The sequence below is a fragment of the Pomacea canaliculata genome, linkage group LG12, assembly GCF_003073045.1.
Source record: "Pomacea canaliculata isolate SZHN2017 linkage group LG12, ASM307304v1, whole genome shotgun sequence".
NCBI classification, from domain to species: Eukaryota; Metazoa; Mollusca; class Gastropoda; order Architaenioglossa; family Ampullariidae; genus Pomacea; species Pomacea canaliculata.
Genome location: NC_037601.1, coordinates 5,473,612 through 5,491,731, shown reverse-complemented (window position 1 = coordinate 5,491,731; position 18,120 = coordinate 5,473,612). Strand labels below are relative to the sequence as shown.

Genomic DNA, 18,120 nt, shown 5'->3' with positions numbered 1-18,120 from the left:
CCTAGGAACATGAGTTTTAAAAGATTCCATCACGGGTCCTGTTCAGTTCATATACGTTCAGTCGTCCGTTTAGAGTTGTCTGTTGATATGAATGGTAGGAAGGCGGGAAATGTTTTCGAGCTTCTGTAACCCGGGACATGCGACTGGCATTTCCTCTCCAAACACCAAATTTGCTCTCAGCGGGATACGAACATCTACGGATCGTACCGCATCAACGCCCTGTAACCATTTTAAATTCAGTTAACACCTACTTTCGACTATTCTCGATATTTTTCTGGGTTTCGGAATGCCAGGCATGAAGCCAGGAGAGGGCGGGGCTAGGAAAACAGTGTAACCGAACCCGCCTTGACCTTTCAGTGGTTGTAGGGAGGTGTCAGGGGTAGGGGGATGCAGCTTCTAGAGTTTCACTGCGGTGGATGCCCTACCCGGAGTTCAGCAGGTGCCGTAAATCAGGCACCCGAATCTCGAGGATGTCAGGGCCTGGGGAACTTTGCAGACTGGCTTGAAATCCGAGGAAGCGGTTTCTTCATTCCACATTCTCCTGATCACCGTGTGCTCCTCCGTAAGTCATCTCAACTGGTGGGGGGAGTGCATGCCAGCAAGCTGAAGGAAGATGGACCAAGTCCAATTCAAGGGAAACCAACTGGTGTGTGGGGTGGGACGGGTGAGTGGTGGGATGTGGTCAGAAGACTGATCGAGTGTCGATGCTAGTGTCAATGTGTGTGCGTTTGTTGGGTTGTTTATTGATTTGTTTCGCGATGAACATGGAAACACATTCAGTGTCCCCGAGACCTGCTTTTCTAGGTCATAACTCACTCTATGGAGGGGCAAATGTCGAGGACAGCCTGGTGTAAAATTCAGAAAGGTATCGAGTAGTTTTGTGTCTATTGTCTATTTTTATACCATCATTTGGCAGAGGTTGATGCATGTATTTAAAGATGTAACAAGGCGACATAAGTCTTCGTATGTTCATAGAAGTAAATAAGAAAATAATTGCACAATCAGAAACGAGCAACATCTCTTCTTTCAGAGGCGTGAAAAAAACAAACCATGCGTCAGCCGGGAGTCGAACCCGGGTCGACTGCTTGGAAGGCAACCATGCTAACCGTTACACCACCGACGCAGATGTCCTATGTTTCGAAATTTTGAGTCTTCATTTTAATTATGGGATGTATTGGCAGTGCTGACTTCACACTGTCAGGAATAATAATGAGCTGTTTCATGTTGCGTATCACGTGACAAGCACTCTCCGCGTCCTAACATAGACGTAGATAGATAGTAATAACGGATAATATCGATTAGAACATTTTTACAATCTCTCATTATTTTAAAATCCCTGTTTTAGAAGTAATCTCCTGATATACAGCGAACAGTAAACTTTATCAATATTTTTACAGTATCAGAATGAACATTTTTTGGGGATGTTCACATTGATGAAATAAACCATTAATGGACATCTGGACACTAGAGACTTTTTTATGCCTTGTTAACTGAGAAAAGCTATGTTTGCAGTGTTCGGGGAATGAAACAATTATTTTCGGCAGATTGTTTTGTTGGGCCTGTTCAACTTCCTTAATTTAAATTTGACATTCCTGGTTTTATTTTTATTTTTTTCAAGATGTCAATTGTGCTTTAGTTTATGCGTAGTATTGTCGTATATTAAAGGCAGTAGGGTAGGGAAAACATACACTTCTTTTTTCCTTCCGTGTCCAGGCATAAAGCACAACAAAAGTAATCATTATGATTGTAGACTGTAGACAGTAGAGGTAGCACCAAAGTGGTCATTCAGTAACGGCGATTGAGCGATTAGCTGTCCTCCACGCATATATTTCAATGATGTCATATGAAACATCTCACGAGGAAGCTTAACTTTCATGGCCAATAAACCGAAACTACATCAGACCATAAACTGTAGCATCTGCACCTCCGTTAACACGAGAGCTGGCATCGTCTCCCTTTTCTCTTTGTGTTGATAACGAAACCGGAAGTACATTTGATCAGGAATTTCCGTCTAAAAGTAAAGACAGAAAATTTGTCTGGAAGCAGTCCAGAGACGTGCATCCTATAATATCTTTTCTCAGACCTTTTCTAGCCTCTCAAAGCGATTGATCCTAAACAGTGTTGACTCACAATCAGGTCACTACAGTGCAATTTAAAAAAAAATTAAAGCTCTGTACAAAATACAGTGATACCTCGGTTCTCGAACATAATTCGTTCCGGGAGGACGGTCGAGAACCAAATTGTTCGAGAACCGAAGCAATGAAACCCAAAGGAAATAATGGAAACTGGATTAATTCGTTCCAAGCCCCAGAAAATGCCTATTTACTGGCCTAATTTGTATATAATATGTAGAAAAACATGAGTCTCAACAAGAAATAAGAAATAAAAGTGTATTTATTAAAACAAAACAAAACAAAAATGTACAGTACAGTACAGTAAATTGTGTTTCATTTACTGTACCTGTACCAAACTTTATGGCAGGAGGGAATGAATGTGGAGGGAGGAGGGAAGGGGGATGGTTATTGTCACTGATGACGCAAGCAAGGCGCGCTGGGCCGAATGAACGCCATTCGGCTCAACTCGGTTAATCTCGGACGTTCGGATGTTCGAGTTCCAAATATTTGTTCGGATTCCAAGACAAAATTTTCTCGAATTTCCTGGTCGAATACCGATTTGGTCGAAAGTCAAGGCGTTCGAGAACCGAGGTATCACTGTACTATTTCTCTAAATCTGGGTGAACAACCTCTTCCATTCTCAAGATGCACACCTCTAAAAACATCGTGCACAGAAAAGTCAAATCATGACCACTTTTGACACTACTATGCCTAATTAGCGTGTGGCCCCACACTGGCTGGGGTCAACACGATGTAAGTGTATCCATGTACAAGTCTGACGTCTGCTCTCTTGACCTCTTTCTGTGTATTGTCATGTTTATACAGTGTATCTAGAGAGCGGAAGAAGTTATTCGTCTATTTAAGGAAATAGCATCTTGCAATAAGCTTCCCCCAGTCAACAGAAAAAGTCTGTCGTGTTGGACACAGACCTTGGGAATGGGTGAGCTACAGAGTTTAACAGTGTCGAGATACGAGTGCATGCACTTGTCGGGTATACGAGCTCTTTGTAAATATATAAAGTAAATATATATGCAGAATAATATTTAGGGACGCTTCATGTACATAAAGTACTCTGTGATGTCTAAATATACATGCAGTATATTTTTGCAGGGAGGTGACATGTACATGCAGTTGTCAATGACGTGTCCAGAGTTGGTGAGACAGTTGTCACAGCTGGAAGTCCTGGCACAGCTGAGAGTAATTTCCGAGAAATGGTAGCTCATTTTAGCTCACTTAGGGTGGGCGACTGGTGGCAGTGTACGATGAGTGGTTGATCTTGCTGACTTCATCTCTTTAGTCAGCTTCAACCGACTCCGGCATCAGTGACTACCGTTCGCACTCGCGTCCGTCTGGCAACTTCTTATATTATTCGCTGCCTCGCTTGTCATCGTCACTGGATGAAGAAAGACAAGATCAACAATTACGATGGCCATCTTCAACTAAGCTATAACGGGATGGTTGGGATGGAGGGGTGGGACAAGGCGGGAATAAAGTAGGGTGGGCCTGGCATGCGGGCACAAAATGAGCAGATAGTATGATTACTGCACTTACTACTTCATTATCTGCCAGCGTGTCTGACTGGGCGCTCGTGAGGTTTCGGGAAAACCATCAGTAGCCATTTAATATCAGCTAGGATGCGACTGTCCTGTATAATGTCACTCCCCATCCCCATCTCACCATCAAGAAGATGGCTCAGCAGTTTGTCACGCTTCAAGCTGTGTCTGCACGCATTTTCCCGTCTTCACCGCACTTCGTCTTTTTCTTTGACAGATACAAAAGGGTCATAGGTCACAGTGCCGACCATCGGCTGGTTCCAGCAGCTATCAAAGACAGTTTTCATTCATCTAAAGACAGTCTCCATTCATCTCTCTCTACGGACTCTTCGAAAAAAGGAGCTGCCTGTCGTACCAGAACAGTCAGAAACCCGGCAATAGGCTGCAAGGGTTCGCCCCCACCCACTTTCCCATAGTTTCATTTCAGATTTTGTCGACTTATGTAGCTGGAGCTTTCCCAGCATTTTTGTTTGTGCTAAGAACGATCACACGCTACATTTATCTGCTAGAGGTGGACAGTTTTCATGGCAAAAACTATTTTATTTTTTTTTTTATCAAAAGTGATTTTAACTGGAGCAGCCCTGTCTGATTATAATTTCGAGCATCTTCTACCCGCTGGTTCGTTTCTTATCACTCTTCCCAAACTTGATAACATCTCCTCCTGGTAAAATATTTGTAGTGTTGCTGTCGTCTCCATTGACAGATTTTATGCGCATTTACGGACCACGGATATATTTCAGCCGATCGCATAAATAATAACCCAGAAATCATCAATGCGAATGGCCACGATCGGAATAATGTCCGCCGAGAATTCGCGGAAGCTGTTTCTCCAGAAACAACAACAGAAAGTCCGATGTTGCTGACTCACAAAATGGCGGACACGGGAACATCCGCGCGCGCAGCTGAAGGTGACAGTTCGTCGTGGCTGCACGCTCCGCTGGCATTTCACCATCAGCAATGTTTCTCCTTCGAGAGAAAACCTGGAGCGAGCATTGAGTCCTGGCCAGCGCCCATCTGGGTTTTATGGCGCGCCCTAGTCTGCCGCCAGCCAGGCACTCGGTCTCCCTCCTCGCCATCTTCACCCTTCCCCCTGACTGCGTCACGCGCCGCGCGCGCCCCCTGGCGGTGAAGGGCGGTAACCAGAGGAATGTGAACAAACTCTGTCCTGACTCGTTCACTCGCCAAGTGGGTCAGTGGGCTAACACCAGCCTCGGAACAGCAAAAATATGGGTGAAACTGTACTGATCGGCGATCTACTACACAACATGGGGCACAGGAAGTGGGCCTTCAGAAAAATATATATATAAAGAGAATTTTACGAACAGTTAAGAGGTGGACGCCCACTTTCGTTTTTTTAACTGCCATGTGGTTTCACATCGTGGCTGTAGCACCGAAAAAAAGAGGTCGGTGTCGTATGTAGAGCTGTTTGCTCCTTGCTGGTGGTTTCCTGTTGTGGACCTTCGCTGTGGCTCTGTGGCTTGATCTTTCGTAAGTCGGCCACACTGAATGTTTGGGTGTTGTTGATGTGCCTGTCATAAACATGCATGTCGACAGAAGGGTGCATGATGGATTCAATGGGAAGAAAGGAAAGGTTAAAGGTATCTCACACAATATGCGGCTGTGATTGGATTTGTTTGGATTTCGGGGTCTGGCTGTGTGGTTTAACATTTACATCAATCACTCGCGTTCATACAGGCACGCACACGCCCATTCTTTCTCTCTGGAATATTGAAGTGACATTTACAATATGGAAAACGTATTACAGCAACAAACAAAATCAAAACAAATTCCTGATGGACATCTTGACTTCATGTAAACATGGCTAGAAGGTCAGCGTCTGTAACTGTAAACAAACAATATGTCGACCATCACCCTCCACCTTCAGACATTGGCACCAGAGCCAATTGTGACCCTTTTTTTCCGAAATTTTTGTTCGGCAGATAGATGAGACTTTAGTGTATCGATCCAGTTGGGAGGGAGTGAGGAAAAAAAAAAAAACCTGCGGCCGTTGGCTCGATCAGTAGAAGAGGTTGCCGAAAATCTGGGGCAGACAAAACGATCAACGGTGTTTGATGAAGTGCGCGCTGCAGGCATGTTTCAGACGGCAGTGGGCCGGCCACCCGCCGATCTGGGAGGAGGGTTAAGGGGTGGAAGGAGGCTGGCACGACAGCAGCAGCAGCAGCAGCTGAGGGACGGTGCTGTGCAGCGCAGACGTGCTGGCTTCTTGTGAGGCTGTCGCAGGCCAGCAGCGTGCGTTGCATTATTAAAGCCATGTTGCCATTTTTACACGGAGACCAGGAAGGAGTCGAGAGACGGGATGGTATTTGTGTTTGTCTGCCCGTCCGCATGTTTGTCTGTCAGCAAAAAAGGATTAACCATTTTTACGCTTGGTAGAGGAATGAATGGTGCGCGTGTTTGTCTGCCTGTCTGTCTGTCTGGTCCCAACACTTGTCAGGGATGTCCCGCCAGCCTCTTTTTACATCCATAAACGCCGTCAGCAGAGTCCGTCAGAATCGATCAGCTTTTTTTTTACTTTGACGGCGGTTCGACCTGGCTCTCACTGGCTAGAACATCGATTGCGTTAGACACGGCTGATTCCACGTGATCGGAACGTCAGACACGCTAATACTACGTTACCGGAGCGTCAGACGCTGCTAATCCCAGGTTACTTGGAGCGTCAAACCCAACTAATGCCGCGTTGCCGGAGCGTCAGACACGGTTAATTCTACGTTACTGGAGCGTCAGACGCTGCTAAATGCAGGCTACTTACGGCGTCAGACATGGCGGATTGCACGTGATTCGAACGTCAGACGTAACAAATGTTAGTGATCGTCAGGCATCGCTTATGTTGGCAATCAACGATGAAAGATTTAATTTATTTGTTTGTTTTTGTTTGCTTATATGATTATATCATGTTGTAATTCGCTTGGGACGATACATGAGTTTGTTGGCAAAGGGACATGACGCATCTCAACAGCTCCATCCTTGTTTTTTTCTTTCTTTTTTTAGATGGGGGGGACATTTAAAAGTTGTGAAAAGTTCACAATGAAACTTCTTTGTTTTGTGCATCTGTGTTTTGCCTACAGGTGGGGATGGAAGGGCTGGAAACGGCAAACCTGACCTCTAGCAATGACCCAGGTTTTCGAGTGATCTGAAAGTGCACGACGACAGTGTACTGCGAAAATTGTTTTTGCTCCTTTTTTTTTTTAAGTTGACAAACTCAATTTCTTGCGATTGCACGTCGTGTTTGCTCTTTCATTGCTCCTTTCAGTCGCAAGTTGTCTTCCTCTACAGAAGACGAAGATATTGTCTGCCAGCAGTCGCCGCTCGTTTGGCGAGTGTTAAACGGACAGGCTAAATGATAATGATGACAATAACGACGACAAAGACGGTGGTAGTAGCGATAGAGGGCTAGAGGTGCGGGTAGGAGTGTTTTCCGCACCAAATAAGTTAACTCTAAGGGACTGCATGCTGTCCTCGTACTAGAATCCTGAAAAATGTTAAATTCAGAGATGTCAGGATGAGGTCAAAAAGGTCATGTCAAAAAGTGATGTGTCAGAACTGCTGAAGTTTTTATTAAGTATCACCAAAAGAGAACATAAATCTGTAAAGTTTTTTATCGTTGTGCAAGAGAACTCAACGATTTGGATGTTGCACACGAAAGGGAAAAGTTTTGCAGGAGGCAACGCACCATTAATGAGGAAGTAAGGAGTGACTGGAGGTCGCACGAACTTAACGAAGTACATGTAATAGAAATATGAGCCTCTATAATGAGTATTCTCTTTCCTACCCAGTGCAGCGGCAGAGTCAGGAAGTCATCACTACTGCAAAAAAAAAAAAGAAAAAAAAAAAGACATTTGGAAGCTGAATGAGACATTTGAAGAATGGATAACTTCCTATTAGTAGCAAATCATCAAAAATGTTGTATTGGATTTTTTTACGCTTTTGGGGTTTTTTTTTTTTTTTGATTTTTGTTTATTTGTTTGGTTTTTTTAAAAGATGGCGGCAATGGCAATTAAAATGAAGATGAAGGGAACAAATTTTTAATTGCATTAAAGCTCGTTAAATGAAAAATGCCAACGTCGAATAAAATAAATATCACTTAAAATCGCAATTAAACAATTTTTTGCAGAGAAGTAAAACTGTTATAACAAGGAAGACTTGAGTTACAAACAGAAAACATTTATCTCCCAGATTATAGGGCTAAAGTTGGCACGTGTGCATAGAAAGTCTGGCTTAAAATGGAGGCGTATTACCCTGAAATCTGATCATCTATTAACATTAAATTGCACAGTGACACAACACCAGGTCCTGCTGCTGGTTCTGGTCAGAGTCGTGTAACTTTTCTACAGGACAGACAACCGCGTCCTTCGTTGACTCACAGTGACGTCGCTTGAGTCAACCATGTTTAAAACCACGTGATTCTATCCCCCGCTCAGTTCATTTGGTTTCTATTCTTTTGTGGCTGTGCCAATTTCCTTGGCCAGAACACAAAGTGTTTGATCTATTGATGCATTTTCTCCTTCTCCCCTTCTTCTGTGAGTGTGTTTCTTGCTCCTGCCTGCTCTGATTCTGTTTTTGTAGTGCGTCATCTAAAACGATTTCTTTATTGCGAAAGACAGAGAGTGGTAGGATTCAAAATGAAGGAGGTATATGCATGGTCATTTGTTAATTAGGAGGGTGACAGTGAATTGCGCTGAGCTTAACAGTAGCAGTATCTGATCAAATTTGTCCCACTCTCTCAGTTTCACGGTTATGACAATGAGGAATATCTACTTATTTCAAGATTTGTGAATGTCTGGGCAGACAAATTCTGTTCCCCTCCCCATTCCCCCCTCCCCCCCAAAAAAATAAATAAAAACAAACAAACGAAGGAAGGAATGATTAAGACCCGATAGTACCCCCGCCGTAGACCGACACAAGCTGTTAAAGTTATTTTATTTCTTTGCCATTTTTTTTTCTTTTACCTTATCGACAAAAGACGTCTAGCTTGTCCTCTACACTTGTCAAAATGGATCCTTGTTTTATTTTGTCTCTATAGCAACTTTTGTAAACACCAGCAGTTAAAGGGAAGTGAAATTCTTTGGAAATCGTCGGCTTGAATTCGTCACTAAGTCAGACAACAGAGCGCTGGCGTCATGGCAACCATTGTGTCGAGGGACTGCGGCGGACTCCAAAAGGGTTCTGGACAAAATGGATTTTTTTTTTTCCTTTTTTAATCGATGTTGCTTTTCCTATGAAAGGCATTATTAACTAAACTTCGTCGATCGCATGACAATGTCCAGATATATATATATAGTTTAGTTTATTCCTTGTCACTCCCAGAGGAGCATAGGCCCGCAGCAATATATATATACAACTGGTGTAGAAACATTTTGCTGAACATTTACTTATTTGATAGCATGTACTCAAGTAATAAGAAAAAAGGGCTCTTTAATGTCACTTTCTCAGCAGCCTCCTGTATTTTGACAGCATGAATTAATTTACAATAAATTTGTATAAAGACTAGACTCCAGTTGAACGCCTTACAGTCTTATAGCAAACCTCTTCACAGCAAAGCTTAGTGCAAGCTGTGGATGATTAAAAGCAGTTGTTATATAAGTCAGTGACACACATGTTCCTAGGCGGATGTAAACGAAAGAAATTCCAGTGGTGTACGCACCAGGGGGATAAAGGGGTGGGGGAAAGTGCCTATTAAAAAAAAAATACTGAAGAGGCAAGAATGTGAACGTTTCACTGTCAACATGAAGTTTGCATCACCCCAAAGCCGAGCATCGTCCTACACCACTGAGTCCGTACACAAACGTTTGTGGAATTTATCATCATCCTAACACACATTTTACTCATATCATCCGTTGGGAACATCCTGGTTCTGTCTCCATGCATAACGGGAATGGCCAACGAGAAGGAATTCTTCACAAAACACCTTTTCTGGGAGCTGCAACATGTCGGCATTCGCTGAAAATACAAAAATGCGTGCACGCACATGTTGACGACAGTCTCGGGTTTCTTCATAAATTTTACAGCAAACTGACAGGATTCTCTTTTCTTGATACGAACAGGTGTCGGTTTCCTTTCCCGAGCCAACGAAATGAGACTGGTCCAAAGTCTGCAGCTGGTCGACTGAAGAACAACCTGTCCACAGCTGACAAGATGCTCAGTGAACAAATAAATGTGTTAGTGTACTGACCACGGACGTGTATAGGTGGACTGTTGTCTGTCTGTCGAGACCAACACTTAGCCTCTTGCGGTTCTCCGCTGTTAGTCTCGGCGAGCCTAAACAATGAATGTGAATAAACCGGAAGCTTTTGTACACAACTGCCTCGTTTTAGTAGTTAGCTGGGAAAAAAAATCGTCTGCCAGCAGTCCAGCAATACAAGTTCGAGGAATACTTGCCTCATCATTCTGTTTCCTCAATTGCGTTCATACATGTATGTGAGTGAGCACGCTGGCAAGTGAACGATCCAGAGGATGTCTCGTATAAATATTATTTTTTAAGTGCTTTTGACTGGTGGTTTGCATATATATATATATCAGATTTACAAAAAAAGCAGATGACAAGTTATTACAATTATTTGAGGACTCCTCTCGGGGTGACAAGAGCACACGTAGTAATGTTTAGTACATATAAAAATGTTCTGGATGTTACGAAATCAGCTGTAAGAATAAAATTATTAAGCAGGATTACCTGTAACTTTCCGAAGATTGATTGGGTTATTAATTAAAGCAACGACTTAATCTTCTGGGCTCATTGTAAGTAAATTATTTTTAAAAGAATTTGTCTTCCATTATAAGACTATAATATTTTCTCACGCTCAAAGGAAATAAATATGGTGAAATGCAGATTGAGATGCTATAGTTTTGATGTTCGTCTTCCACTTGCCAGTTAACTGATACATTAAGAGCTGCTAATGGAAAGAGTGGTGAATAGATTACCCTGAGAGTATTTAATAGTTTATGTAATTATTTGTGTCCAATTTGTATCTTTATTTGTGTCCAATTTGTATCTATATTTGTGTCCAATTTGTATCTATATTTGTGGTTAATTTTTATCGTTGCTTGTGACTAATAAATTCATTTGTGACCAGTTTGTGTATATTTGGTGACCCATTTGTAGATTTAATTATGACCAATTTGTGTATTTATATCTGTAATAATAATAATAACAACAAAATAACAACAATTTATCCCCAATTCCCTTTATTCCCAACACCAGCCGGCGTTAATATGCTTTAATACTTATATATACACCCAATTCTCGCTGTCATGATGTAGTATTGTGTTATTATTATTAACACGGTGTATCAAAGCAAAACATCACATCTGCTGCTGAGCTGTCAGTTTACAGCTAGACGGCTAAACAACAACAGAGAAGTACTCTGCCTCTTTGTGAATGAATCCCTCCAGTCCGCACTTTTCCCACGTCCGCCATTTTGCAGCTGTCTGTACCGGAGACCAGGTGCCGCCTCGCTTACCTGTCCCACCGCCTCAACAGCCTTGCTGGCTTTTATTTATTCTCATTTATATATATGCAACTTCCTGTTTCGAAATTAATTCATTAATACCTTACATGGACTGGGGCGATGTAGAGAAATGGTAAAAAGTGAGAGGGATTTAGTTTGCCAAAGTTCCACAGCGCAATATGTCACGAACATTTCTAAAGTGACTCAAAAACCAAACCGAACAGTATGTGTCCGTAATAACCCATCTGTTGCTATCATCTGTTACACATGGGCATTGGAGTTTGGCAGTGGTCGCGTTTGTTTTATTCTTCCTCTCTCCTTCTTCACCCAACCGAGGCCATTTGAAGGAATACCCGTGAGGTAGGTGCCACCGCAGGCTGCACGACCCTCCTGTGGCTATGGCGCACTTGACGAGGGGTTAGGCTGACCTGCTAACCCGTCATTGACCCTTCAGCACTTGAACTAACATCTCTTTCCCAACCCTCGCCATCCTCTGCCACTGAACAGCGTCTCGTTTTCCAATGAGCAAAGCTAAGCTGTTGGCCCTCCATTGCTTGCAACTGCCATCCTTGTGGTCCTTCGTGATGGCTTCCTTCTATGGAACTGGAGGAAGGATACAGGTCAAGACTGAGTTCGGATGGCTATGTATTTTATCGTATTCTACAAGGGCAGTAATGTGCACATTAACAACTTACGCGTGCATTTATAGACACCTGGTTCCTTTCTTTTATAATAGTTCTTCCCCTTGAATCCAACATGTGGCATACCATTCAGAGACAGGTTCTTTGTGAAAGTCAGACCATCGAGACAGCTGCCGAGCAAACACACAGAAGGTAGGGGGGAGGGGGAGAGAGAGAAGCAGGAAGAGAAAGAAATAAGCAATTCCATGCAACGAGACAAAGAAAGAAAAAACACAATAAAAAGACAAGAAAAAATTTTTAGAAACTGCTTTTTTTTCCTGAAGGAATCCTGCGAACAATTAAACTGCAAAGGAGAAGGATATTTATTTCAACTCATCCTCGCAACGGTCATCAAAGATCCTTGCGCGCGCACCGCAGTGTTTTAGTGTTTAATAAGAGCGAAACATGATGCTTCCACTGAAAATGAGAACAAGCCTGTGAGATGAAATCACCAGCAGTGTCCCCCGGGTGACAGACATCATCAACTCTAATGTGAGGAAAATGAATGAACAAAATGGAATAAGAGATTTTGCAACAGACATTCTGTTCAAAGACAGACCAGGCACAGTGTACTTGCAAAGACTGTGAATGAGATTGTTCCAGAAGGAGCGAGTCTGTCGCAGAAGCTAGAATGGGGGTGATGTCGGCTGCGAGCCAACAGAGGGCGCTCCTTTGTGGAAAAATCCGAACGGACTTTCTTCGGATGAAGAAGCTTGGGTGTTGTTTGTGTGCGTTCAATTAATGTCCCAGGGTGGCGGTGGGTGGGTAGGTAGGAGGGGTGTCTCTGTCTTCGATTCTGGGGTCTTCAGGTCCAAGAATGGCTTTTATTGTCTGTAGTTTCCGCAGTCTGCAAAGAAGCACAACTCGCAGTCATTTCTACAAGCAACGACAGGTAGATATCAAAGGTACATGAATATGTGATTCCGGGGCACGATGTCACTGTTCGATTAGCAAGCTTGTGCACTGTGCTCTTTGACCTTTGACTTTTGCATCACGCGATGAGAACAAAACAATAGAATCAGCAGTTTCTTCCCTCCCTCTCTTGTTTATTTCTCGCCTAAGACTCAGTTAACATATTCTTTCAAACAGATAAAGAAACTGTTAATTTATACTGATCTAAAAGCAGAATCGAGAACCATTTCTTGTGCGAATGTTTATGAAGAAGTCAGGAGCTCGTACACAAAATATTTCTAAAACTTAAAAAGTGTTTTAAAGAAGCAAATTAGAACGATTTTCCAAAAATCACGAAATTAAACGAATTTTGTAACTCACTTTCAAGAGTTTGGTTGCGTAACAACAACAACAACAACAACAACAACAACAACAACAACAACAACAACAACAACAAAACCCAGAACAACTAAGGTTCTCTCTCTCTTTCACACACACACTCGTAAACATGGGCTTACATCCTAATGCGAATAGTTTCTTTTTTTTTTCTTCCCAGACTTTCCAGGCGTCTGTTCCAGAACAAAAGGGAGGAATGTTGAAAAAAAAAATTTTTGAAAGAAAAAACGAATTTCCAGACGCACTCGCCTGTCGTGGGTGGCAGAGTTTTTTCTGGGTCTACCCTGACTTCCGCAACCGTTTCCCCTCACTCCCTTTTCCTTGTCACCGCAGCCTACCATTGAGGCAAACGTAGAAGTGGCTCACCATGACGTCTCCGTGACCCGTAAGGTCACTGGTTCTTTCACTCAAGCGAGTCCCTCGCGCGCGTGCGCCGCGACGTCAGCCTTGTGCACGCGCGCTTCTTGCCTCTGCTGCGTCACGCACAAGCGATCGATCACCTGACTCCACTCGGCCCTCCGCACGGCGAAGGAAAAACGGATAATGAGGCTAGGAGGGACGGGCAAGGGGAGTCGGGAAAGTCGCTCGTCAAAGAAAAGTCTGACGGAGGCCGACAGCCTTGTCATCGCCGAGGTGCCAGATGCAGCAAAACCCTGGAGGTTGTGTGCTCCCAGGCGGAGACGGATCGTTGAACAGCGGCAGACACAAAAGCTGTGGCCTGGAGTGGGGAAGGGATGAGGATGAAGGCGGGTAGCTAGAAGACGAAGATGCGGTTTCGCTTCAGTGGCCTTGCTAAAGACACGTTGTCGACGGCTTTGCCATCCTTTGTTGTCACTGTTCTGTACCTTCAAGAATTACTTTTTTAAAAATGTATCAGATGAAGTGACAACAGGAAATAAATAATAGGCAAAAAAAAAAGCAGTAATTAATTTGGCTGACAATTAGGAACAGAACAAAATAACAAAACAATCGTACACATTTATAGGAAATACCCTTACTGTAAAATAATAATAAAAAATATGGTTGCAGTTGATGAGTCATACAGGACGTGCAAACATGAAACCAAAAAAAAAAAAAAAAAAAGCGAAGGAACTGTGTTTCGCAGCAGTAACATCTGCCGTTACACTTGCGTGGAAGTTCACGTCAATGGAACAAAGGTAACGGCAGAAGAATCGTCGACTGTGACGAGCCGGTGGTCCCCACCCGTTACGGCACAACTAAAACATGAAACATTGGATGGATCCACCCTTATGTAGGTTTTTCTAGTACCTACGGCATTCAATGTTGATGTTAGACATGGGCTGTGTGAGGGAAGAATGGGACGATACGTGGAGATGATATTATGAACACGCAGGCCGCCTTCCTCCCACCGACTACAGACAAACGACATGGAGACAGTTTGTGTGTCTGGCAAGAGCAGAACAAGAATATGGAATTTCTATCCTGTGACCTGTTTGTTCTCCTCCCCCTACTATTCGTAATGATGAACTTACATTTTGATACCGAGGTTCATTGCAATGTTTACCTGATCCATCCTGCATGCCCATCTCTCCACCAAGCTTGTGCTTCGTACAGTGTCTACTTCAAGAAAATGTTCTAGACTATAAGCAAGAAAAATTAACAAGTTTTCTGAGCGTACAGATAAACCTTGACACTACATGGTCATCAGTGATTAGTTTCTGACTACCTGAATATAACTATTGTCTATTCTGAGTGGAACTGACTAGCTTCATTAGGAACAGCAGAGTCAATAAACAGACCCTAGTAGAGATTGATCCACCTGGAGCAAAAGAACAAAACTTTTACCCTCAGACAGAAAGACAGATTGATTTGAACTGAGCACAGAGACAAGCACATCTACAACTGGATTCTAACTTCCAAATTTTACACCACGCAGGCCCCGAACAAACGCAGAAAAAAAAAAACGTTGGTACTGGCCTAATAAAATTTGTCTCCCTTGGTATGTTCTGTTGGTTTCTATGGCAGCTAAACGACAAGGTAAATAAAACGGCAGCAAAATTCACTTTGTAATACCGACAAAGTGAAGAACGATGGTAACATTCAGTTGACGACAGTTATAAGTTCCTGCTAGCAGTGAATAAGTACAGTTGGAATAAAAAGCATAATCAGTCATGCTGTTCTTCTTGTGCTGACAAGACTAAAAATTGAAGATGATTTAGTGTTTTCATTTTAATGTTTTCATAACATAATTTGGATAAAGAATTTACAAACTGGCTACATTTTCTTGAAGCAAAAAATTTTGCAAAAGGCGGTATCAAAAGCGGGTTCCTTCATTTAAAAAAAACAACAACTAAAAAACAACCTACAAGCAGAACTGAAGCAGAAATGCACCAGTGAAAAGCTTAATAAAGTTTAATGCACTTGTATTATTTACAGATGGAAGAAAACAAAATCACGATCTTCTGATGCACAAACTAAAATTAAAATATCTTAAGTATCTAAAGTACTTTTTACGGCTGTGTTCTTGGTTATAATATTATCCCCCAATTATTTAACGAGCGTTATTTGTGTGTTGTTGTTGTTTTTTCGTGTAGTTGGCATTGTTCCCAAATTATGTAAAATGTTCTTTTAAAAATGTGTTTTACTAGTCACAAACCAAAAGGACCGTTTGAAAATTTGTAAGTGCTAAACAACTTGTTATCATCACCATTTTTTTTTTTTCACTTTCTGGCAATTATCGCGAGACCGATTCAGACACCCCATTCAAAGCTTTTTTCCCAAGGAATTAGTACATAGTATATAGCTCCCGGCACCATAGATTATTATCATTATCAGTATTTGATGTAAAATAGCAGAATAAGGTTTTAAAAGATTCTCATAGTTATTGAGAAAGGTGCACAAAACTTGTTTTCCGTCTTTAAAACACTCGCACGAACACAAGGGCTTACTTCAGTTTACCACCAATGTATTTGTGGGTGAACATTAATTCAACCATTATTAAAAACCAGTTTAAATCTGAATGAATCAGTAATGGTAATTGGAATAATAAAAAAATTATGTTTTTCATGCTGTTGAAGTTTTCCCGTGGTCAGCAGTTTGAGATCTTTACACCTTTCTTTTTGCCTTGTTAGCTGGGTGCTACCAGTCACCCGTAGCCTTGTCACACACAAAGAGAGTCGGTACCTCCGCGTTTGTAAGTCTTCTGTAGCCAGAGCTGGAGAAGTATTTAAAATAGGGGACCTCTAAATTATCAGCTTGAAATGTCTGCATCCCTTTCCTATTACAAGATTACGACCCTTTTGGTCCATAGTTATCCTGTGAGGTAACCTTACCTCCAGGGCCGCCGAAATCCAGAATGGGCTCCGGAGCAGTGATGCCTTTTCTTTTCACTTTACCTCTGCCTCACTTATATTGCCCCTGTGACTAAAAAAAGATGCTACTGATAAAGCCTTAGAATTTTCTGCCCCTGAAGCAAAACTTATTTGTTAAATTCTGTAACCCTGTATTATAATTAGACAGGTTTTTGTGCTTTACTTTTCATTAAATCCAGGTTTATTGTCCAGCAGCTCATGACCTTTAAAACATTCTAACCTTTCAATCACGCTGAATCCCTGGTGTTTGCAGTATTTTTTTCAAGATGGATTCGATGTCAGGGTATTTGCCAGTACATTTACTAAGAATTTAGAATGACGGTTACTTTTAGTTCCTATGCACATGTTTTTTGCTGCTATTCCACTTTCCTTTCTCGTAGTGGCGTTGAATTAAAAGCACGCTCAGCGTGAGTGTGCTTGAGAGATCATGATAACAATAAAACAAAACAAAAACAAAAACAAAAAAATGTACTTCAGTATTAGTGATGCCAGACGAAACCGTGAAGCTCGGATGCATAAAGTCACAGTTAATACAGTTCAGCACTGAATCTGTCACGTAGTTGATTATCACTCACATTTCCCGAGTCATCAAACCTCATATCAGATGCTGGGGGAGAGGGAGGGCACGGTCCCGCTGTGACTATGCACCTGTCGCTGCTGTCACCTGTGTAGACGGTGACTACGCATGACGTAACGTCACCGGCAGGACCGTGGTTAGGTTGACATGATACGTCACCTCATGGGTGCAGCTAAACACGGGTCATCAAGTGCTTTCTTTTATATTATTGTGTAGCCTTGCCCTTGTAGGAGTGACATCGGGGGTGGGCCAGAGAGAACTGGATGCCTGCCAGAGGCTCCTCGTCAGCAGTGATGCGAACCTCCATGGCTGACCGAATTAGGAAAAAAAAAATACTATTAGTTCAACACTCAAATGATTCAGCGCAAATCCCTGTTTAACTAAGAGTTTTAGCGAATGCATCTGATACAGGTGTTGATACCATAGCTTTACTACTGATTTAGTGGTGTGGTACAAAATTATAAATCTCTCTCACTCACAAAAACATTTGAGACCAAGAAACTTCATAATTCGCCTCTTGATGTTTTTGTGTGTTAAATAAAGTATTAAACAAATGTCTTTGTTCAGTCCATCATAATAAAATCGCATTTTATAGCGAGTTAGCATGAGCACGGATATTAATAGAAAAATCGAACGATTTAACGCTGTTTATAAACTCACGTTCAATATACCCTCTCGAAAAGGCAAGGCAGAGAGAACGGAAAAACCCAGCCGCTTTTAACCTTTTCGCATGTTTAATTTTACATGGACCGATGAACCACAATAATCAGACAGATTTCTGATACAATTAACAACGACACGTTTGAACGCTTCCATCAGTTCTTTGTTCTTTCTGCGCGAGTATTTTGTTAGTTCTGTTAATGTATCTTTCCTGTACAAAAATTAGTAACGACATATAATCATTATAATGACATTTACTTTAGATGTGAACACTTTAATTGGTGTTATTAGTAATTCTTGATGGGATCAACGGTCTGGAAGAATGTGGTTTGTCACCAACTATCTCTTTGTGAAGACCTACTCGCAGGGTGTAAAAATAAAGGTTAGGTCAGTCATTAGGAACAAACAGTGACTGGCATTCGTGTAAAGCTGGTCTCAGGGAACGTTGAGACAA

At 42.2% G+C, this 18,120-nt stretch overlaps 1 non-coding gene across 1 annotated transcript; it reads right to left on the bottom strand.

Moving 5' to 3' along the window:
* Positions 1 to 1,051: 1,051 nt before the first annotated feature.
* On the bottom strand, positions 1,052 to 1,123 carry Trnag-ucc. The gene has a single exon. It is a non-coding gene; the product is annotated as a tRNA-Gly (tRNA).
* Between the last annotated feature and the right edge of the window lie 16,997 nt (positions 1,124 to 18,120).